This window comes from Microtus pennsylvanicus, chromosome 1, assembly GCF_037038515.1.
Source record: "Microtus pennsylvanicus isolate mMicPen1 chromosome 1, mMicPen1.hap1, whole genome shotgun sequence".
Taxonomy (NCBI): domain Eukaryota; kingdom Metazoa; phylum Chordata; class Mammalia; order Rodentia; family Cricetidae; genus Microtus; species Microtus pennsylvanicus.
This window is the reverse complement of record NC_134579.1, coordinates 166824157-166848473: the sequence shown is the minus strand read 5'-3', so window position 1 is coordinate 166848473 and position 24317 is coordinate 166824157. Positions and strand designations below refer to the sequence as shown.

Sequence of the window (24317 nt, the reverse complement as noted above, 5' to 3'; positions counted from 1 at the left end):
TCACGTATTAGCGAAGTCTTGTTTCTGTTCAGTAATCGGTGTGATTAATTTAATTACTTGTTCGCTGCGTTGATGTTTGTAAATTTAATTTGGTAAACTTTCATTTTTCTAATTGCTGATAGCGGCATAACACAGTTACAGATGCAGTCCCGATTGGAACTCGCCGGAGCAGTTTATCCCTGGTGATCCAAGTTTCTGTTAAAAAGCATTTTTATTTATTCTGAATATTTTTAATAAAACACTTAATACAAAATTTTGTTTTGAATAATAGAAGTTTTGTATTTCATATTTGTAGAATATTTTATTAACTATAGTCTTCATTTGAATGAAAGGAAGGATTTAAAATGGGGGGGGGGTCTTAACTCCCTGACTTACTTGTATTTTACTTTTCAGTTAGCTATTTTTACAGTATATTTTATTGCTAGTTATAAATTTTTTCCTTATTTTTTTCTAACTTTGATCATGGATAAGTAGATCCAGTTTTGCATACTTTACCTTAAGGATGAAATATGCTTTTGAAATGTAAGAAACAAACATTAGTTACCTTTTAAATGCTATTATTTAAAAATAAATTAGTTGCCAGAAACGTCTCTCTTTCCTTTTTTCTTTCCCATCTTTATGTGCTTAAGCTCATTTTGTTAATTCTTTTGATAAAACGGGGTTACACACAGACATGCAGGAATTTGAAGGTGCAGTGATTGTTTAATGGCACTCGCGATCAGCGGCATACATATATAAGTTGATGGTGTAGAATCATTACTTGACTAGGAAAGACCTTGCAGTTTACAAAATGGACATCTTTGCCTTGCTTTCCTTACATGTAGATGGGAGCAGTACTCAATCCCACAAGGTATTATGCATTAATTCGGAGACGATATTTTCATCGTACTTTTAAACTCATTTTAAGTATTTTCATTGCTGAATCATGAAAATGCCTCAGTATGTTTTTCCATGGCACCTGAGAATGGCTGGTTTACATTTGATTTTGCTTTGGCAAGATGGCTTTAACTTGGAAGAATTTCTTATTCTTTGTGGTCTTTAATTTTAGACTGCGTGCCTACATGTAATAATTACAGATGTACTGATAAAAGTGATTGGTAACAAGTAGAATATTGAATTAAATTCGCAGAGTCTAGGAAATGTTGACGATCTTTTGATTAGAAAATATTGGCTAACGATTCATAATTGTGATCACTTGTAAGATAACCTCCTGTAGGGCAGCTTTTTCACTAGGATTCATAAATATCCGTATATCAAGAGGCGATGCGTTACTATGGTATAATCTCTAGTTTTTGTTTAGTTTTAAGAATAATTTATCTTTTCCAAGGCTTGATCTTCATTTTAATAGTAGAGAATATATTTGATTTCCTTATTAAACGATTGACTCTTTCATTTTCACAGCAAAAACTGCTGTGGAAAGACTGTATCCTTAAAGCCTTTACTCCAATTGAGACTTTTGGTTACTTTGTGGGAGGAAGTTATATAGATGAAAAGTCTCTACAATCTTACAATTCATTTTACAGTTCATTGTATAGCTGATTTTATTTTTTGAAATTAATTTGATTTCATTTTTATCATGTTTTCTTAAATATAAAGAGCTGAAATTTAACTTTTTTCTTTTTTGAGGGGGGCTTTTTTTTTTGGATAAAGAAAAGCTCTCGTCTTTTTTGAGCTCTGGGGATAAGAACTACTCTGTGGCTTACCGTCACAAATCCAAAGGTGGTGGCTCTCTCTGCGTTTAACAAATAGCAGGGGATTCATCTGTGTTCAGCAAGCAAAAGGAGCAGCCACCAAATGCAGGATTTAGCAAATACTTTATTTAATAAAGCGGTGTTATCTCTAAAGAGAAAGATATGTTTGGAGGGTTTTGTAACATCCGCTATAGTCCCCATACCACATGTTCCAGAGCTAGCACTAGACACCGGATGATGTAGATCTTGGCACCCTACATGAAAAGATGCTAATGATCTTGCAGTGTGCTTCCTGAAAATGGACATTAACACGTTCGTTTCTGAAATTATCTTTCTTTATGACTTCAGTTTTCCAGTGAGGCTTAATTAAAAAGATGTACATAAATGAAGTCTTGTGCTTGCTTATGTAACAGATTTTAAAAATAAATGGCTTCAAGAGAGAACCTCATAAAACTAAGCATTATATGTTTTTATTTATTCCATGCAGATTATAATTTTTAAATTTTCTCTCTTCTCCATTATTTTATTTTCTTTTTTATCAGTGCTGAGGATAAAATCCAGGACCGCCTATGCGCCAGGCACTTCACTACTTCCTGTTCTTAATTTTGAATCTTGAATTTCTATGGGTTGGTAGTCTTAACTTTTCCTTGCATTATAAAGTCATATCATGCGGTAGGACTTTGTAGTAGTTCTCCTTCTCATTCCTGAGATAGAGTTTAAAGAATTAACCGAAAAAGCTTAAAAGATGGGAAGATGTATTCTGCTTAGTTTGAAGGGATGCTGTCCATGCAGGTGGCACGGTGGGGGCCAGACTGTGCAGCAGTTGACTGTAGGAACGAGAGGTGTAGAAGGAACCCCATATCAAAGAGGGAGGGAAATGTTGGTCTCCACTTGGTTTTTCTGTTTTATTCAGCCAGGAGCTGAGTGCCTGGAATGGAGTCACCGTCATGCAGGGTGGGTCTCAGTTGTCCATCTCTGGGCCCTCCAGAGGTCTGTGTCCTGGGTGATTACACAGCCAGTGAAGTTCCTGGTGAGGATTAATCACCACTGGCTTAAAACGCCTTTCTCAGAAGCCGTGTGCTTAGTGATGAGACACAGCCCACTAAGAGCCTATTCAGCGCCTAATATACTGCAGTTACATGATTATGCCAGTAGTTAGAAACTTCTAGGAAATTATAAAAATTATGCTTACCGCTACTATAAATACATGAAAATGTTTAAAGTATTTATAGTGATATTTGGCGATTCTTTGGTCTTGTTGCCTGTGACAGCATTTTCAGGAGCTTTCCTTCTTTCGTCCATCGAACAGGAAGAGGAAGATATTTCGTGATTTTCGTGTTGCTGCACCTCCTATGGGCCAAGATGTTAGGGCACGTGGAGGGGTGGAGGGTCTTCTTGTGATTTTTACTTCTTGAGAGTCCCTGCTGGTTTCTTCCCTAGAACAGAAGTCTAAGGTGCTTAAAGAATCTGGGGAACCCCCTTTCTCGTGAGACGTTTTCCCTTCCTAATATTTCTGCCTATGCTCTCGTCAGGGGCTTCTTCCTTCTAGACCTATTTCTGAAAATAACATAGTTCTAAACTTTTCTTCATACGTCTCCTTTTGGAAACACGATGTTTAGTTCTTACGTTTTTAATTTTGATAGGTTTTAAAGTAAGCTCTCAATATAATGGCATGGCGTGCCTTAATAGAGGTTTGGTAGGGTTGGAGGCAGACGATGCATTCTGTTGTTTGTCTGTCCGTCCCCACCACCCCTGCTTCATTCTTATGTTCCTAGTGCCTGTTTTTTGCTTTCAGCTCAGTGGCGTGAGTGGACGTGATTTCTGCAGACTGGTCTGCTGCGAGTGGAAAGCACCGGGTGTTGTGAGAAAAGGAATCACAGAGTATCTGTTTGTCACTTAAATGGGAGTATTTGTAGATTTTTAGTGAATTTACTTGGAGATTAATGATATTCAAAGGTAATATATAGCGTTTTCTCCGAAGAGGGAAGGAAGAACTTTATGCTTGCTTTATATGCAAGTCACTTCATGGAGCCTCTTACATTTGCTTTCTTAGATTGGTGCTCGTGAGGATTTTGTGGAAGAGTGAAGTCAGCTGAATCCCAGGTTGTCTTGGGAACTGCCTTTCCCCGTTCTTCCCAACTACGTCATTTGGACCTTTCTGCCTATCCTCTGCTCACTTGCAGTTGGTTAATCCGGTAGTGGCTGTCAGCCTTCTGCTAAACCAGTTATTTCTTCTTTATGTAAAACAAGGGCCGAGGGAGTGCTAAGCCCAGGCGTGTTGCTTGGTAGGAGCTAGTCTACAAGAGCCTGGTTCTACAAAGTAATGGACCTCGAGTCTGTTAAACCCATGGAAGTTTTAAGTTTAAACCCAAGGAAGGTTTAAGGCAGTCTGATGGCTGGATCCGACCTGACTGTTGAAGGAGGCCGTCCGAACACTAGTCACAATCTGTTGAGTTTGTTATCTAGTTACTTAGACCAGGTCACTTAGAGGTTTTTTCCTCTGTCCCTGATGCCCAAAGGGAGAGCAAATTTGTTTTCTCTCCAATTGTCCAGGCTATAAGATACAAACTCTTGGGACTCTTAATGACTGTTTTCTTGCCATGTAGACCAGGTAAGGCTCTTACCCAGGTCTTACAGGGGGCAGCTAGTTTCCTGTAGGAAAGTGTATTTGTCCATGGTCCTGAGATTAAATTCACCAAAGATGCTGTTTTTGTTCCATGTCTTTGTTATAGGTCTTCATTTTTGCATGAATTGGTTGGACTTGTACTTAAGATAGTTGCCAGCTACCCAAGTGTTCTGTCTTAGATAAGGTAGTTCGTTCGAGGTCACATGACTAATAAAAATAGAGTGGATTTCAACAGTCCCTTTCTTCCTACAACTCTAGACTGTCAGGAGTATCATTTCTTAGAGCAACTCTGCAGCGTGGAGCTAGATGTTTATGTCTCTTGAATTTGAATAATGAAGTCAGCAAAGCTCTTTTTCTTCTCTTTCTCCCCCCCCTTTCTTTCTTTCTTTTTTTTTTTTTGTTGTTGTTGTTTTTCTAGACAGGGTTTCTCTGTAGCTTTGGAGCCTGTCCTGGAACTAGCTCTTGTAGACCAGGCTGGCCTCTAACTCACAGAGTTCCTCCTGCCTCTGCCTCCAGAGTGCTGGGATTAAGGGTGTGGGCTACCACCACCCAGCAACAGATCTTTTTGAATGTATCAAATAGTCACCTGGCTTCTTGCTATTCTTTCTCTTGAGTACTCTAATTGACTGATGCTTCTGCATTGATTAAATCAGCTGAAAAGAAACTGCTTTTGTTTCAGAACATAGATTAGCTAGTTTAGTTCTTCTCACAGAGGTTAAGAAGGCTCTTGGGATTTTTGCTTGTTTGTTAGTTTTCAGATTTGTCTACGAAAATAAGGAGTTTTGTGTTTTAATTCTTAACAGAAATACATTTATTATATTTGTCCATGTTTGGTAATTTTTATAACATGCTTATGCCAAAAAATTAAGTAGAAAGTGAAAAGAAGTGAAGCATTTGTATCCTAGTGGAGAATAAAGACTAACCATTTCCTGAAACCAAAATAAATTTTTTCTGATAGACTTGGAAATCGACCAGGTTCATTGATGTTTTCAGACCGCGCTTCTGTGACCTCGCTGATTCCTGTCTCTTTGGTTTCCCGTTTTTAATTGTATTGATTTCTGTCCTCTTCACTAGTTTCTTTCGCTTTACTGCAGGCACGTTTACTTAGTTGCCAGAGTTGGAAGTTTGAGTTAAGATCCTCCTTTCCCACTTCTCCTTCTCCCTGAGCTCCCAACCCTCCTGCCTCCTCTTCCAAGATGTTAGAATTACGGGTGTAGCCTCCAGGCCGGACTCCCTGTATTTCCCGGTTATCATTGTTTGGGGGGTCTCTCAAAAGATTTTTGAAAACATAGTTTCCTTTAGTTCTGAATATTTAAAGACTTCATTTGAGACTTGAACTACGGTATTCAATCTCCAAATATTTTTGTATTTTCTGTCTATCTTTATGCTCTCTTTAATCTGATTTGTTTTCTGAGAACATATATTGTGTAGTTCAGATTTGAAGTTTTCCCAAGTGTACTTGGGACCTAAAACATTATCTCTCTCAGTGAATGAACCACGTGAGCTAGAGAAGAATGTATATTCTGTTCGCAAATCGAAGTACTTTACACATGACATTTTGATTCAGTTGATTGATGTTATTTATTTAGTTTAACCATATCTTGACTTATTTTTCTGCCTATTGGGTCTGTTCATGACTAAGTGAGGCATGCTGAAGTTCCTACTATGCTGGTATATCCAACCCTTTCTGCTGGCATTCTGTCAGTTTTGCTACATGGATTTTGATGGTCTGTTCTGAAGAACACGTACATTAAAAAGATTGTTGTATTGTTTTAGTAAAGGTACCCCTTTATCTTATGATGGTACGTTTTAGAATTCCGGAGGGTCCCCCTCATGCAGAGGTGTCCTTTGTTAAGTCTAGCACTTCAGGCCTCCTTTTGGCGCAGCTGGCGTCCAGGCCATGCTTAGTGCTTTCCTTCCCCCAAAGAACTTGTCCTGTCACGTCTATCAAGTCTATCACGGGGACCAGATTCCATTCGTCTTTATTTGTCTGAAAAAGTCCTTTGTTCACTTTTGAATAAGTAAATACAAAATTTTAGGTTGGTGAGTTTGTTTTTCTTCCAAATTTTTCTCCATCCTTCCTTTTTTTTGGGGGGGGGTTTCGAGACAGGGTTTCTCTGTGGCTTTGGAGCCTGTCCTGGAACTAGCTCTGTAGACCAGGCTGGCCTCGAACTCACAGAGATCCGCCTGCCTCTGCCTCCCGAGTGTTGGGATTAAAGGCGTGCGCCACCACCACCCGGCTCCATCCTTCCATTTTTAACCTATGCCTTTCTATGTAAAGTACATTTCTTGTTGAGAGTTTGTAGTTGGACCTTACTTTTTATTCTGTGAACATCTCCTTTAGTTGGTGTATTTGAAGCATTCATGTTAACTTAAAGTAATTAGTGACCGTTGGATTAATGGCTATCATATTTTTAACTTATGTTCATTGCTCTTATACTTTGCTTTTTAAAAATCTTACTCTTTATATTTCCTGACATTAAATGAACATTTTATTTGGTTCTATTTTTCTCTCCATTCTTAACATATCAGTTATATTTTTTAAAGCTTTCTTTTAATGGTTGCCGAGATTTTTTGGATACATCTACAGGTACTCTAAGTCGACATATAAATACAATTATGCTGCTTAACAGTTGGTTTAGATACCTTCTGTTTCCAGTTCCTCTCTCCTATCTTTTATAATGGTGGTGCCATTCATTTCCTCTAATGAGATCGCACGATATCTTGATGTATTATTTTGAAAGAATAATTATCTTTATAAAGATTTTATTTTGCCGGGCAGTGGTGGCACACACCTTTAATCTCAGCACTCAGGAAATAGAGGCAGACGAATCTCTGTGAGTTTGAGGTCAGCTTTACAAGAGCTAATTCCAAGACAGCTAGTACAGTTACACAGAGAAACCCTGCCTGGAAAAAAAACAAGATGTAAATAAAGATTTATTTATTCCTATAGTCTCTATCTATGTAAATCTGGCCTGTTTTAATGTTTTCTTTCCCTCTGCAGAAATGCTTTGTCATTTCTTGATGGGCATGTTCACTGGTGGCATATTCCCTTGGTTTTTATTTGTCTGAGAAAATAATTGATTCACTTTGGAATGACTGAATACAAAGTTTCAAGTTGGTAGCTTTGTTCTTTCAGAACTTGAAGTGTGTGATTCTGCCCCTTGTTTGAATGGCTAACAATGAGACATGTCCAGTGTAAGTCGAACCTGTCTGTCTAAAGTCAAATAGTTTTCCTCTTCAGGATTTTTTCCATGCCTTTCAGATTTTAATTTAGTTAATTAATGAGTGCTCAGGGTCCACCCGAAGGCTTACCGGGGTAGGTAAGCGCTCTAGCACTGAGCTGCGCTCTGGCTTCTTGTTGCCTTCTGCAGTTTGAGGACCACATGCTTAGGTGTAGATTTCCTGGTACCTGGTGTTCTTCATGGGTCTGCATTTGGTCCCCGCCACTGATTCTAGAAAAATTGTGTTTTGATATGTGCTGAATATCTTACATGGCTGATGTAATCCTCACAACAACTTTGAAAAGATGGAACTCTTACCTTTCCAGGCAGGAACTAAATTTTAAATATAGACCATGACAGAAGTTTCATAATTCTTGCCAAATATCAATGCCTTATATCTATTTCTGACTCAGGCTTTCTGTCAACATAGAGAAGAAAACAGAATTATTTTAATTTCCTTACTCAGTTGCAATATTGGAAATGGTTGTTAGGAATTAGTTCCAGGGTTTAGGTTATATGCAGCATACCAGGTCAGTTTACCATTAAAAGATTTAAATGAGAATGTCACTTGAGTTCTGGAGAAATGTAAACAGTTATTCACCCCAGGAGAGCCCTGACAGACCAAAGAATGGGTTCCAATTAAATTTCCTTTCTGTGATCGTTGGGGTTACTTACTGGAAAGCGGGTGACAAACCGTAAGTTTATGAAACTGATCCCCAGTCCCAGTGCCCAGTCGGCCTTCCATTTCCTATATACTCCAGGACACCCAGGACCAACCGCAGCTAGGGAAGGAAGAAGTGGTGACTGGCGTCTCTCAGGTGAGGGTCTTCTGAGTTTCTCCCCACAAGTTTCCTCCCCCCAAGATGACGCTAACAGCTTCTTTATTGTAGCCTAGCACGCATGGGCCATCACTGTTGTTCTCCGTATTTTGTTGACCTGACTGTGGGCTCAGGTGTTCTGTAGATCATCAGAGCAACTCCAGTTCACACTGTGATGGCAATAATCCTGTCACAGAGGAAATACCACACAGTGACAGACTGCAGCTATTTTACCAGTGGTTTGCACAGTCAGGAGCTGACTGACGGCCGGTGTGACAGTTCGGTGGGAAAGTCCTTGCCTTATGAGCCTGACAGCCCGAGTTTGATCTGGACTCTGCACTGGAAGGAGAGAACCCACTCCCAGAAGTTCTCTGACCTTCACGTGTGCAGTACACACATGCCAGCCCTGTCTCTCTCACGTACACATCACAGACCGGAAGCTTGAGTGAATTGATTAATAGGAGGATCTAATATTTGCTTTAATTTAAATTTGCTTTAAAGATAATCATAGCCTAAACGATATGGTATTGTTACTATAAATAGTTAATGCCAAAGGAAGAATAGTAAGTTTCCTTTGGGGAGAGAGTGGAAAGTCATGGATGGTGAATTTGGAATTTGGTTTGGGGTCTATTCATTTGGAATAATGGCATGTCTTTTTTTGAGCTGTTTGTTTGAGTTTCTACAAATAATTTAGAGCTGGTAGTTCAAGATCTGGGAAAAGATAGACTCCCAGAGAGAAGGGAAGAGTATGAAGACCTGGCATGTAATAAAATTTGCCTCCGGGAGTAAATGGTTAAAACATGGGAGGAGGAGAGAAAAAGGGATCTTGAAGAGGTTGGAGAAGATGTGACGTGTTACGTTGTGATTGACTGCTCTCACGTAAACCCAGGCTAAGGCCCCATGTCCATCTTTGAAGAGAACCCCAAAAGTAGGGAGTAGGAAGCAAAGCAGAGGAAACTCTGCCGGTGTTTTGAAAATGAGATTGAAAGGAGCACAGGAAAGCCAGATGTTTAACGACGAGGAAACAGGGATAGTGTCGAATATTTAGGTTGAAAGGGGCCAGTTCTAAGATGGAAATCTGGAAAGTAGAATTGTTCAAGCATGTACACAGGAACTGGGCATGCTGAGTGGGGGAAAGGTGCTATTCTGTCTTTAGAACCGAAAGTGGTGCTCATAGAGCCGCAGGGAGAAGGGTTACATCTGAATGCTAAAACGTGTGCTCTAGTCAGCAAATAGCTCCAGCCGTGTTGAGGTACGAGAGTCATGGAGGATGAAGAGCATCGCGCATTGCTATGGATTGCTCTGCTAGAAATATATTCTCTCTGCTTGTAAAAATAAACTTTGAATATCATATATAGTAATCGAGTATCATAAAAGTCACCGTTTTATTGTCACAGAAGGACATGAACCAGAGTGTGTCTCTTAGTAGATTCCTCCCTCCCTCCCTCCTTCCCTCTCTCTCTCTCTCTCTCTTTCTTTCTTTTTTGTTTGTTTTTCGAGACAGGGTTTCTCTGTAGCTTTGGAGCCTGTCCTGGAACTAGCTTTTGTAGACCAGACTGGCCTCAAACTCACAGAGATTCACCTGCCTCTGCCTCTCAAGTGCTGGGATTAAAGGTGTGTGCCACCACCACCACCCAGCTCTCAGTAGATTTCTACATAAAGACTTTTATTTCTTTCTTAGCGTTAAAAAGAAAATGTACAAGCTGGAAAGATGACTTAGCACGGGTCTTGCAGACCACCTAGTTCATGAGTTTGGTTCCCAGCATCCATAGACCCAGTAGGATCCAAGGCCTTTAGCCCCTCTGGGCACCTGCACTCATGTGCACATATTCCTACAGATCACATTTTTTTTAAGTGTTAAAAAAAATGTTAAGTACAGACAAATATTACTCTTTCATAAATTGAACATGAAATTTAGCATATATTCCATATAATAGAGATAAATTTCTGAATTCCCTAATTTGTGTGTGTGTGTGTGTATGTGTGGTCTTGCTTGCCCTTGTGTGCTCCTGTGGAGACCAGATGTTGACATTGGGTATTTTCCTTTATCATTCCCTGCCTTTTGTGGAGGGAGTAGAGTCTCACTGGCCCTGGAACGAACCATTTCAGCAAGACTAGCTGGCTAGCTAGTACCATCACCTCCTGGAGTTCCAGGCTTACAGACACACCTCCGTGCTTGGCTTTAGGGTCCTGGGGACCTGTCAGATGCAAGCACTTCCCCCACGGAGCCATCACCCCAGTCCTCTAATTTTACTTTTCGACAGCCTGGCTGTGTTGCCAGACTCGCACCGGACTCCTTGACTCCTCTTACCTCAACCTCCTGCGTAGGGGCAAGTGTTGGCCCACTCATTAAATTCCCTCTCTGAACACCTGCTATGGGCTGGGCGTGTTGTCTCAAACCTGTAATTGCAGCATGTGTAATCCCAGCCTCAGGCATAGCCACTGAAGTTGAGCGCTGGCTGGGCTGCTGTGTGAGAGGGTGGTGTGTGAGAACGACAAGACAGTAAGCCTGCGAGAGAGGATTAGGTCCAGAAACTTATCGGTTTAAAAAGAAAGAGTATTTATTTTGCTTTTCATTACTTAACTGTAATATTTTAAGTTTGTGTGACTTTGTACTAGTCATGTAAAACTTAAAAGAAAAGGTGGTAATAGTATTGAAAGTTGTAATGGAATTTCATTTGTATCTTAATAAATAAAGATTACCCGAAAATCAGAGAGTAAAACAGCCCCAGTGGTCAGCCTTACAGACCAGGCAGTGGTGGCACCCACCTTTAATCCCAAAAAACACGCTAGTTTTCCAAAGAAACCAGGTGGTGCATGCCTTTAATCCCAGTGGTACACGCCCTTAATCCCAGCCCTGGAGAGGAATGTAAAATGGGAAGAGACAGCTCTCAGTCTCATTCTGAGATTCCCAGAGGCGGGATCGCTGCCATTTTGGACTGAGGTAGAGGTAAGAGCCAGTGACTGACTGCTTTGCTTTTCTGACCTTCGGGTTGAACCCCAGTTTCTCTCTCTGAGTTTTTTATTAATTGTGCTTCAAAAAATTAAGACACTTAATTTGATTTTTCTGTTTGTATTTGTACCTGATTTTCATTTTCATCTGTCTTACGAACACTACATAAGATACCGTTAACTGATACTTGAGGATGAGCGGAAAGCATGGAGGTCCTTTAATGTTGGGTTGAAGTGTATCTGATGGTAAGAAAACCGGGAAGTGGGTATTGCTAAGGATAAAATATCTAGATCATGTCTGAGGGATGGAGCCTTGAGATCGGGGTGGGAGGACAGCATGCAGTGTCCCGGAGGAGTGAGCAGCTACTCCTATCTCAAATGAGAAGAAGCTAAATCAGCTCGGTCATGATGGACCCCGCGACACGATCTCTTACAGTCCTGGGAATCAGAGTCGGAATGGACAGATTTAAGTCAGAACTGGAGAAGTCAAGTGACTTGCAAAGGAATTTTGCCGCTCAGGAGAACAGATGAGGTGTGGCTAGAGGGACAGATGTCAGCCCCAAAGAAGTCTCGTTTTCTTGTTTTGAGAGGGGTGAAATTATCACTTAAGCACTATGCTGATGGCAGTGATTGAGAAAAGGGGCAGCGGTGCAGAAGAAAGGATAATTAATCCTTGCTGCTTAGATAGGTGTGGGGAACTGCCCTGAAATTTAACCACCACAAGAAATGGCGTCTGAGGAGAAATGTTGTGCTTTCGAAATAAGTGTGTCATGAGAGATCAGCAACTTACCCACTATTTTATACATAGATTATTTTTAGTAATGATAACAAAGGCTTTAACCGCACCGTTTTCCACTGTACAGCCACACGTGTTCTCAAGCCAGGCCTAGGATTGTAATGTGTTGACAGAAGGTGGAGAGCAAAGCTCTGGTTGGCTTGTGCTTCTCTGAATTTGCTTCAGTCTGTTTGTGTCCAAGATTTTATGCTTGCATTTCTAGAGTTTCTTTAAAAACCATTGTGCATGCTTATACGCTGTCAACTTGACATTTAACAGTACTAACCTTAGATCACTTTTATTTGTAGATAATAGGAAGTAGTATTTCATAGCATGACTGTTTTCCTTAGTTGGAGTGATTGATTGTATTTGATAAGACGGATTTTTGAGAGTTCTGCTGAAATGTAATTGACACAATAACTGAACAGTCGGATACGTGTTAGCTTAGAGGTTCATGTCGGAGTCCATCCTCGTGATCGCGCTAGGCACCGTCGGAACTTTGCAGTCGTTGTGTTCCCTACTCTTCCCACCAGTCCCACCCCTTCCCTAAGCAGAGTTAACCTGTTTGCTGCTGCTACCAGCTTGATTATTTAGAAGAAATGCATAGCATGCATAGCTTTGTGTTTGGCTTCTTTCATTTAACAAAACGATTAGAAGAGTTACTGTGTTGTTACTCCTATCCGTAGTCCTTAGTTTGACTCTTTAAGGTGTATCTAACCTGGAATGGTGGCCTGTATATGTCTGAGGAGGTGGATGCAGGAGCAGTTCAGGCCCAGCCTGATCTAATTGGGGAGCTCTAGGCCATTTTGAGCAACATGAGACCACACCTTCAAAGAAAACAAAAGAGATAAAGGTAGGATGTGTTGGGAGGTGGGGGATTGATGGAAGGTTGAAGTTTGGGGTGACTATGATCAGGTTATATTATATACTGATATAAAATTACCAAAGTTTAAAAGTATTCCAAAACAACCCCAAGATTCCCATGGAATACAAATATCTAAATAGTAATATAGCCAACCTACAACACTTGTCAGATAAACTGTAAACTGTTAATCTCTGAGTTGCTAGAAATATGAGATGTTTTTACTTTTACTACATGTAAATGTGTATTTTCCAAAAAAAAATACATATAGAATCAACAGCAATCAATATCTCATAAGATTAAAAGATATACCTTTCTGAATAAAGTTAAGAAAGTACCTCATTTTCCGAGAAAAATAGATATAATCAGTAATCAATAATATTTCAAGATTAAAAAATACACATTTCTGAATAAAGTTAGGAAAATATCCCATTTTATGCTATTTTTTGATAAGTTTCTAAAATTAGCTATTTTGGCTTATTAAACTAGTTTCATTTCATAAAAACTTGCTTTTCTTTCATAGACCTTAGAAATTCTCTCTTTTCACTGCCTGGAAACAACCATTCTTAAAATTTTTGTTTTAGTATAGTTACTACTTTCCTGCTAGAAGTAGGATGTAACTCTGTCTTTGAAACTACACTTTCTGTCTTTAAATGATTGCATCAATCCCATTTCTGCACACTGGAACAAACTCTGTGGAGAAGCAGCAGGATGAGCCCCAGGTCTCAGGAGCGAACTGCTATTCGGATGCCTCAGTCAGGTCATTGCCCAGACCGACAGGCGCAGGCACTTGTAATAAATAGCTTCGTGGTTGCAATTTAACCCGGTAACTTTCCTTTTCATTTTCTTTGATAAATTTAGTTTTCTCTTCTTTCGCTGTGCACTCTTCTTGGAGAATAAACTATGTGATGCTGCCCAAAAAGTGAATGCGAATTATTTTTACACTATCCATTGTACACACAGAAAGACACAGCGCACACAGTCAAACCGTGCTTCACTGTTGGGATAGGAATGAATGAGACGTGATTTCTACCCGTTTAGAACTTACACTCTAATGAAGATAGAACAACAAAGAAAGCCACATAACAACAACAACAAAGGATTACATTCACGTTAACAATGCAGCCAAGAGCTGTATAATTTTAAACACAGGTCTTAGGGTTACCATTGCTGTAATTAAACATCATGACCGAAAGCAACTTGGGGAGGAAAGGGTTCCTTACATACACCCTGAATCACTGCCCATTGAGGGAAGCCAAGATGTGAACCTGGAGGCAGGAGCTGACGCAGAGGCAATGGAGGGGTGTGGCTTACTGGCTTGCCTTTCTTGGCTTGCTCAGCTTGCTTTCTTAACAGCGCCCAGGACCACCAGCTGAGGGGTGTCCTTACCCACAATGAGCTGGGTGCTCATTTAGTTCAGTCACTAAATAGAAAGTGCCCTATAGGCTTTTTTCAGTTGAGATTCCCTCCTTGCAGATGACTTTGGTTTGTGCCATGTTGGCATAAAATTAGCCAGGACAACAGGGAAAACACGATCAAACTAGCATGTTAAGACTACTAGTAGCCACTCTAGGAAGGCAAGAATGGACTCAGGGAGGCCAAATGGGCACTGATTCTAGTCTGAGCAAGAAATAGTGACTTGATCCAGGGTAGTTGATTGTGGCGATGAGAGAGAGTAATAAAGGAATTTGATACTGACTTTGAAGGTACAGTCAACCTAAGGGTACCTAAATGTGGATAATGAGTAGAAGGGAGAATCAAGAATAACTAGTATGTCCCCACAGGTAATACATTTGTGGATTATGTTATATATACAGCAGGTGATTAAATGTTTTTAGATTGCTGTTCTTGATGGCTCAGTGGTTGAGAGTACTTACTTACTGTTCTTGCTGAGGTCCCAAGTTTGGTTCCTAGCACCCACCCAGTGGCTCACATTAATCTGTAACTCTGTATTGAGGGATCTAGCACCCTCTCTGGCCTCCATGGGCACCACATGATGGGGTGCACATGCATACATGTAGGTAAGACACTTACAAAAAGTAAATAAATCAAGTTAAAATGGCTATTGTTATTAGCATTTACAGATTTTAAATGCAGAAATAAAATACTTCAACTGAAATATTAAAATCCGGAAATTGTTCTGGAATTATATTATTAATATTTCCTTATATTATGATTTAAGGAGGCAGTCTTGTGAAAAAAATTTTCATGAGACAAGATTATCCTTTTGCGTCTTCAGTATTTAGCAGTGACTAACACAATAGGCATTCAGTGGAGATTTGCTGAATTATATTCACTGAAAAGCCAGTACACTTTCCATAGTCGGGCTTGGGCAAGGTGATTCCTGTGGCATATAAGCAGCTTCTCATTTAAGTTGATCATGTGTGGTTTGTAAGACAAGGAGGCTACTCCAAAGTAATCAAGCAAATTTGATGTAAACTTATCTCCCAAAGTAACATTGAGAAGCCGCTTTATGGAATTACTAAAAGAATTGAATTGCAAAGCTAAGGTATATGACTGCCAGGATCTTGCAGAAATAAATTGATGTCATGGACAAATACTGACCTAAGTAAGACCTAGAAAATACAATTTTCAGTTTTAATTCTGATACGTAATGTTATTTGGGGGTTAGTTACTAGCTTTAGAAACGTCCATTTCTAGCCTGGCAGGTTGGGTCACATCTTTAATCGTAGCACTCAGGAGGAAGAGGCAGGCAGATCTCTGTGAGTTTAAGGACAGCCTGGTCTACGTAGTGAGTTCCAGGATGGTCAGGGCTTTTGCACAGAGAAACCCTGTCTCAAAAGCAGAAAAGAAACTCCCATTGCCCTACATGTAAAGTAGTAGGGATAGTCTTTCTTTCCTGAGCACTTTGTGTAACAATTAAATGTGATATAATAATTAAATGCATAAGATTACACAACCCTATGTATATAGTACAGTACTTAGAAGAGTGGCTGGGACACAATAAGAATTTTATTTTCCTTGCATATTAACACGGTACGTGATACAGACGTCTATGGAGATTGTAAAACCACAATAAGCAGATTAATGACTGCTTCTCCGTTCTTTAAGTCTTGGTCCTTCCTGTCACAGGGCTTTGGTCAGCAGGCTCAGTGAAGCTTACGTTTTCCGACTCTGAGCTTGGGCTTTATGCCTTACATGTTTTTACATGCTTCAGGTCTCAGCCAAGTAGATGATACACAGTCATGGAGAATGATAATGGCCATGCTACCTGGGCCATTATAGATTCTCCAGTTACCACCTGCTTGGCAGCTGGCCGTGAGCACAGGCGGTCCTCACCAAAACTGTTGATCCGTAGAATCAGTTGTTACTCTACCACACATTTGGTAGTGGTTTTTGGTAGTGTTTTTTTTGCATAACCGTAAGAACTGGTGAAATAGGGGGCCATTATTAGAAGAAAAGAACTTTTAGAATGCTGTATTTATTACTTGTGATATTCTATTGGTAAATCAGGATATCGTGTAGCCCAAACTGGCTTTAGCATTTCTTTTTCATAAAGAACGAAGTCATGTTATTTGTAGGGAAATATGAGCACTTGGAGACAATCACAAATGAATTAAACTAGTCTTGGAAAAGAAATGTGTTTTCTGATGGTCTTAGACAACCCAGGTTATTTGACCTGAAAGGAGTTGTGGCCCACAGGTTGAGAACTGTTGCTCCAGGGATCCCCTGACTAATACAGTTGTATTAGTATCCATAGTATGGTTTGTCATGAGATCTCTGCCTGGTGAATAGATTTGTGTGTGTGTGTGTGTCCGTCCCTGGGAGAAGTTTCAGACGGTGCTTCTGGTTCATGAATGTAGTTGGTGGAATTGATGGGGTGAGGGAGACAGAGGGGGGTAGTGTAGGTGGAGGCTAGAAAACAGTCTTGGGCATTACTTCTTAGACATGCCTTTTTCCTAAAACATAGTTCTTCGCTGGCCCCAGCTTCCCCAGCACTGGGATTACAAAATCATGCCACCACTCCTAGGTTGTTTGGCTCTTCCGCTCAAGCCCACTCCCATTGACACACTTTCTCCTACAAGGCTGCACCCAGCTCCTACGAGGCCACACCTCCTGGTTCTTCTACTTTCTCAAATAGTGCCACTCCCCTGATGAGTAAGAATTCATATATATTAACCTGTAGGAGCCATTTCTTTCAAACCACTGCACATACATAGAGGGCTGCTCCCAGATGCCTGTGACCCATTAAAACAAGTCCCAGTACCAGTGTGTGTACCTCTCGGTAAGACCCCCAAAATAATACAGGTTATTGCTATTGCTCTTGGTTATGCATCAGAACTGTGTAAGATCATATTGCTGACGACACTCCGTTTAAAGAGATAGACCCCTCCCCGAGTGTACGTGCCCTTGTAAATAATGGTACTTACTCACTTACCAGGCTCTACTCAGTACCATCTGGTGTCACTAGGAATCAATGTTTGAAGTCCCTTATCAAGTGCCCAAAGGAACCGAGGCTGTGGAAAGGATCTTGTAAGGTCACCACCCTTCACGGATAGCAGGCCTTCCCTGGGCTCTGGCGGTGGCCTGTGGCCGCCCCGGTATCAGCGGTTCTCATCTTCATCATGCAGCTCGGCCAAGAACTGGACAGGATCCATCCGTGTGTGTGTGTCTGTCTGTCTGTCTGTCCGTCTGTTGTGCTCCCACCCACCCCCACCCCCCGTGCACAGGCACTCCACCTTGGTTGCTCTTCTGCCTTACTAATTGAAACACTCTCGCAACCAAACTCAGACGTCACTCACACGGCTAGTGCTTGCTGAGGACACCCCCTCTCTTCCTTCCGAAGCTGGAATTACAAGTAGGTAGCCATGCTCACCCGGTGTCTATATACACCAGTCCTCGTCCTCTCACTTGCTTAGTCACCGAGCCGCCTCCCCGGCCTGCAATAAAGGCTTCTGCAGGCTAGGTGAAACTTTGTAATAAGGTGAAGTGGGCCTTGCTTGACTGGCCAGACTGTTAGCGTCCATCAGGTGTGAGCAGGGGTGTCAGCAGACTCTTGCTGGGGTGCTGGTAGGATATAAACTGGTGATTTTTACTAAAACTGTGCGTATGTGTTTGTGTGTACGGACCCTGTGACTCAGTGAGTCTCCCTCATTCTTCATTAATTCTGTGACTCTTCTAATGATTAGTTCTTCGTTGAAAGCCACAGATTACAGTGTACAGTTTCAGTACGTTTTTGTTTTTTTCTTTTTCTTCCGCTTCTATGTTCTTTTTAAATAAATTTCTGTGTTTTACGTTTCTTTTTTTGTTTTTTAGCAGACTGGATGTGAGATTTATTACTGAACATGATTTGGTAGGGTACAGGAGAACACCGTGAAAGCCCTCAGGAGTGTAGGGCTCGCCACTTGTCCAGGGGACCACGATTAGGAATATATTTGACCCCACAGTCATCAGGAATGAGTCGCTTCTCAGCAACCATGTCTTCAAATTCATCTGCATTAAACTTAGTAAAGCCCCATTTCTTTGAGATGTGGATCTTCTGGCGGCCAGGGAATTTGAACTTGGCTCTACGAAGAGCCTCAATCACATGTTCCTTATTCTGCAGCTTAGTGCGGATGGACATGATGACCTGGCCAATGTGAACCCTGGCCACTGTGCCCTGGGGCTTCCCAAAGGCACCACGCATGCCTGTCTGGAGCCTACATTGGAGACAGCATTGAGATCAGACTTGAATAAGTGTTTTACGTTTCTTGTGCTTGGTTTAAAATATCCTCCCCTCTGCCATTCTGCTACCATGAGACATCAGTGCTGTCCCATGGAGCTTTCTCCAGAGAGTTCTGTAAGTACCAGGATGAGTGGCAGCCACAGTCATCTGAGAACTGGGAAGTGTTGTTTGCAGCTCCAAATACTGGAATCTTCAGGTATTTGGGGGGGGGGGGGGGCTGGCTGGTCAGAAATGCAAAGCGGGTCTGAACCGGTCGTCATTTAAGAGCAGAACAACCAGATGTGCAGCTGTGGAAACCTGTGTCTCAGCTCTGCCGCGGCTTTTATGAACTTTGACGATTTTCTTAACTTCCCCAGGAGAGTCTAGTAGTCTGCAGAAGTTAATTATCTGCCCTAGCTTTTCATGTTTCTTCCTGTCCTGAAAGAGATGGATATAATGGCTGGGCGGTGGTGGCACTCGCCTTTAATCCCAGCACTCTGGAGACAGAGGCAGGCGGATCTCTGAGTTTGAGGCCAGCCTGGTCTACAAGAGCTAGTTCCAGGACAGGCTCCAACAGCTACAGAGAAACCCTGTCTCGAAAAACCAACCAAACAACAACAACAAAAGAGAGAGAGAGAGAGAGAGAGAGAGAGACAGAGAGACAGAGAGAGAGATGGATGGACTTTTCTAAACTGGAAACTATTAACAGTGAGGGTTATAGCTGGTAGTACTTTTCTCTTGTGTTTTGGAAGTGTCCAGGAAGAGAAGTGCATGTTGGAATGCCCAGACTTCTATAGGAGAAAATACTGTACTGTAGTGAAATGCCAAGGTGACAGATTATGTCAGGAACATATAATAGGCAGGAAGATAGCGAAGGAGTGTCTCTGTAGCACTGCATAAAACCATCCTTACGTGATCATGTCTTCCTGGTAATTAGCAAGTCCAGGAATGACAATTAGGAGGAAGTCAGCATGGTTATAGTGAAATGAATCAACGGTGAGTTGGAATTTGGAGCAGAGAGCACGAACCCTGTAATGCCAATCATTAAATATGTTCTTTGTGTGCAATAAGGTTAGAGAGGGTGTTTATTGCCCTAGCTATAGCGTGTACCTTCAGACCCTAACATAAACACGAGTATCCTTTTGCTGTCAAAATATCCAGAACTAATTCTCGTGACTCATCTTACTGTTTATCTGAGTCAGCCAGCAGAACAAGCCTTTGCCTTCTACACTCATGAATGCTCACTCCTTTGAGCCTCCTTATTTGACCTATTTCTCCGGTCCCCCTAGACCCCTCTGCTCTATTCTTGAGAATTTTCTGCCTCTGTGACCAGCAGACATCCCTCACATGTAGTTATGTTCAATCTTTTCTCTACAGTTTAGCGTTCCGTCTTGTCATAACTGAAATCTAACCTCAATTCCTTTTACCTCTGCCCTCTTCTGTGAGAGAGCTAAGTATACCCGTGTACACCCGACATGCTGCGTTTGGAAGCCATCTTTGCCCTGTGATGTGTCCACACATTTTCTCATTTAAGAACAGAGGTCAGAGAGACTACCAGTTCTATCTCCTAACATCAGGGTGACTCTTATTAGTGAGCGAGGAGACGGTGCTTACTGGGTTCGCACTGTGCGCTAAGGACTTTTCCGCATCTGTACGTGTGATAACTGTTTTAATTATCCTGTCAAACCCCTTGAGGGAGATGATGACATCCTCATTTTGAAGGTAAGAAATGGAGTCCAAAGAAGTTAACTTGTCTTGGTTCTTAGAGAGCTGAGAAAACAGTAAAATGCTCTCAGGTGAGGGCTGAAAACTGTATTATCCCATAAGGACCTATTATGAAAACAAGTGTTTCAAAGGCTGGAGGGTTTTTGTTTGTTTTGTTTTGTTTTGTTTTTGTTTTGGGGGAGGCGGGGGTTGAGACAGGGTTTCTCTGTAGCTTTGGTTCCTGTCCTGGAACTAGCTCTGTAGACCAGGCTGGCCTCGAACTCACAGAGATCCGCCCGCCTCAGCTTCCAGAGTGCTGGGATTAAAGGCGTGCGCCACCACCTCCCAGCCAAGTTTTTTTTTTATATTTAAATCAATAGAAACTTGGGCCGTGGCAAAAGCATCTTTCAGTGTTAATTTTTGCGAAAGTATTTGAAAGTCGTAAATTTGTTCCACACTAGAGGAAAGTTAAATTACAACCTATAAAGCAGGGATCAAAATGTGTTCCCAGTGTTTGTGAGGGAGGTGGGAATATAAATTTGTAGAAAATGGAAGATTGTCAGCTAAAAACAAAGTTTTGATGTGTGCACTTTGAGTATGCATGTAGGTCTGAGGACCTCAGGTGTCAGTTCTCACCTCCCACAGGGCCTTGGTGTGTAGTCCGCTGGTGGACCGGCAGCTTGTGGGGACTCCCTGCCTCTGCTCCTGTCTCACTCGAGGAGCACAGGGTACAGAGGCACCAGCTCTGTGTGAATTCTAGAGATTGGAACTCGGGTCCTCAGACTTGCACAGCAGGCGCCTTTCCCACTGAGCGCCTCTCCAGCCCTAGCTGTGGAAAAGTTGTAAGGGCTGTGCCAGCTTTAATGCCACCAGTTCTAGAAAGGTGGAGAGTTTTGTACAAATCGGACACGGCATTTCTGCCTTGGCTGTTGTTTGACAGAGCTGTTAACAAAAGACCAGACTTTTTGTGTTTTCTGGAGGAAAATAGGGCTCATGATATTGAGTTTTCTTAGTAGAGACTTGAAAGAGGAGATCTGGCCTGAAGGTGACAGACTGTTTGGATCAAGTGTAAATTTCTCATGTCCAGGCAGAAGTCACGTGCCAGGAGGCTGTGGGCAGTCTGTACTCTGTGATATCGAGGGCACACTCTGCTGCTTTTAGAGTTACATGTTTTTCCATTTGGCTTGGGAAAAAGAATAATTATGTTTCTTCAATGAAATTTGACTTATTCTCTGAATAAAGAACTGTGAAAATGTCTTTGTAAAGCACACACTGTATGAGTCCTCTTACTATGAAGAACTGGAGCGTGGTCAGAAGAACACAGAGAAGCGGATTGTGCTCCCGGCCCCTCCTCATCTCCAGGGGCGCAGCTCCGCTCTTTGAGCACATACACTTAGCTTGGCCTAGAATGGTTCTCACCCAGGACATCTTCGTAGATGCTCAAGGGTTTCTATTTTAATTATTGTTTTGTTTGAGTGTTTACTTTGACAGGAGTTGTAAAAGCGTATTCTGAACCTTTTAGAAGGTTGCATGTCACGTGACTGTAGTGTTTTATGATTATGGTAACGTACTTTGGTGGAATATGGTCTAACTGGAACCTTTCAGTTTGATGATGGCAAGCTTCCTATGTTAATATTTTCACACTGTAAGACTAGCATCAACTGGGTGTTTTATAAATCGAATTTCTTCAGAGAAATGGCTGTGATCATACAACATAACAAAGTAAAGCGTACTTCTGAAGCAGTACACACTTCTTCTAGCAGGCAGTGCTTTAAGAGCTCAAGAATCTCTTCATACTAAGCAATATTATTTAGAATTTCTTGGCTTTGTAGTTTCCTCCTTTTCGTGTTGTATAAGGAGTTACAAAGATATTTGCATATATCTAAGTAACATAAAATGTTAGTATCAGAAGTCTGAAAGACGTTTTTGCTCTTTAAAAAGTGATAATACATCATGCAATTTTCTACCCTGGGGCGGATGAGATGACTCCCAGGTTAAGAGTACTGGCTGCTCTTCCAGAGGTCCTGAGTTCAATTCCCAGCACCCACGCAGTGGATCACAAACGTCTGTAATGAGATCTGGTGCCCTCTTCTGGCCTGCAGGCAGAACTCTATATACATAATAAATAAATCTTTTTTAAAAAATTAGATCAGCCAGAGAGCAATCGCGCACACCTGTAATCCCAGCACTCCTGAGGCAGAGACAGGCAGATCTCTGTGAGTTCGAGACCAGCTTGGTCTACAAGAAGTAGCTCCAGAATAGCTAAGACTGTTACACAGAGAAACTCTGTCTCAAGATATCAAAAAGAAAGAAAGAAATATATCTTACATAGCTAGATACTAGATCCTATCAATCCAAAGAGAGCCTGTGTTTTTCTTGCCCCTAGTCATTGGTGTTCAATAATCTGTGAGTTGTTGAGCCATCTGTCGGTGCCATAATAAATAAATAAATTTACTCAGGTAAATCCTGACAAGGCTCATCTCTGAGAGAAATCTTTTTGTCCCTCAGGCTGGCCTTGAACTCACCATGGTCCTACCTGCCTTATCCTTTTCAGTGCAGGGGTTGCAATATCTCAAATGCCTCAAGATGCTACTTTTTATTATAGAGTGCTTGATCTTGTTTCTCAGGTGGTGCAGACATCTCAAGTTTCTAACTAACATCTCTTAAGCTACTGAAAATAACATTTCTGTAATAACATAGACTTGTAAAGTTTCGGTACTGGTTTATTAACCTAAGAAATACATGTTTTCTTGAAGAGTAACATGGAATCAATAAAGTTGGATCTGGTGATCTAATTCTGCTTGTCTGCCCTGCCTCTTTCAGCTCTCTTGAATTGGTTGAGACTGTCAGTGTTATGACTGCTGTGTAGCCTGTTTTATTTGCTTTTTCTTTATTTCATTTAACAAATTATTTCATTATTTTATTGCATGTAATTAAATCCATTCTAATCTCCAGGTTTTCTTAGGTGGGGAGATGGCTCAGAGATAAATAAAGCAAATTAAGTCTGTTTATAATGCTAATTTTTTTTAACTAAGAAACACCTGAAATGGTCATTGTCTGTTTGACTGACATGATCACTGATGGAGTCCTAGAACTTAGTCGCTGACGGCTGATGCCATAGTAAATGCTGGTGATCCTTATGCTCCGCGTGTAATTGGGTTAGACGGACGGGTTGGGTACTTTCTCATTGCTCTAACAAAGTATTGACAGAAGTAACCTACAGGAGGTTGGGGGTTTGGGGCGTTGTTTTTGTCTGGTGGGGCAGGGAAGACAGCAGTTCTGTGACTGAAGAAATACGTGGTGGAGGACTAAGAAGCAGAGAGGACCAGGATCAGGCAGACTATAGACCCACCTCTGCCAGCAGGGCCTGTTCCAATGTTCTGTGGCCTCCCAAATACTGTCACCAGCTGGGGGCTCTTTAAATATATGGCTATATGCATGACCTTTTGCATTTAAACTAAAAAATAGTTGTTGGTTCTAATTATTTTGTAGTCATTAAGCAGTGATATTTTTGCATTGTGCTCCTTTCAGCATTTTAAATAATTTTATGTTGGGGAATGTCATTTTAAGGTATGTGACTTTTGTTTATGCTGCGTTTGTTTAACGCTGCGAAGCCGCTGTGATTCTTTACCTGCCTAAAAACCCTGATGATCTAATAAAGAACTAAATGGCCAATAGCGAGGCAGGAGCAAGGATGGGTTGGGCTGGCAGGCAGAGAGGATAAATAGGAGAAACGAGGAAGAGGAGGAGCAAGAGAACAAGAAGAGGAGGATGTCAGGGGACAGCCACCCACGCAGCCACAGAGTAAGAAGGAAAGTAAGAGGTACAGAAGGAAGAAAGATAAACACCCAGAGGGAAAATGTATCAGGATAATTTAAAGAAACGCTGACAAGAAACAAGCCAAGCTAAGGCCGGGCATTCATAACTAAGAATAAGCCTCTGTGTGATTTATTTGGGAACTGGGTAGTGGGCCCCTTAAAAGTCCCAAAGAATAAAACAG

General features: G+C 41.4%; 1 protein-coding gene across 3 annotated transcripts in view; it reads left to right on the top strand.

Moving 5' to 3' along the window:
• The window catches only part of Wasf1 (WASP family member 1), a 45814-nt gene that overhangs the window by 1080 nt on the left and 20417 nt on the right, over positions 1–24317 (top strand). The window lies entirely within an intron of this gene.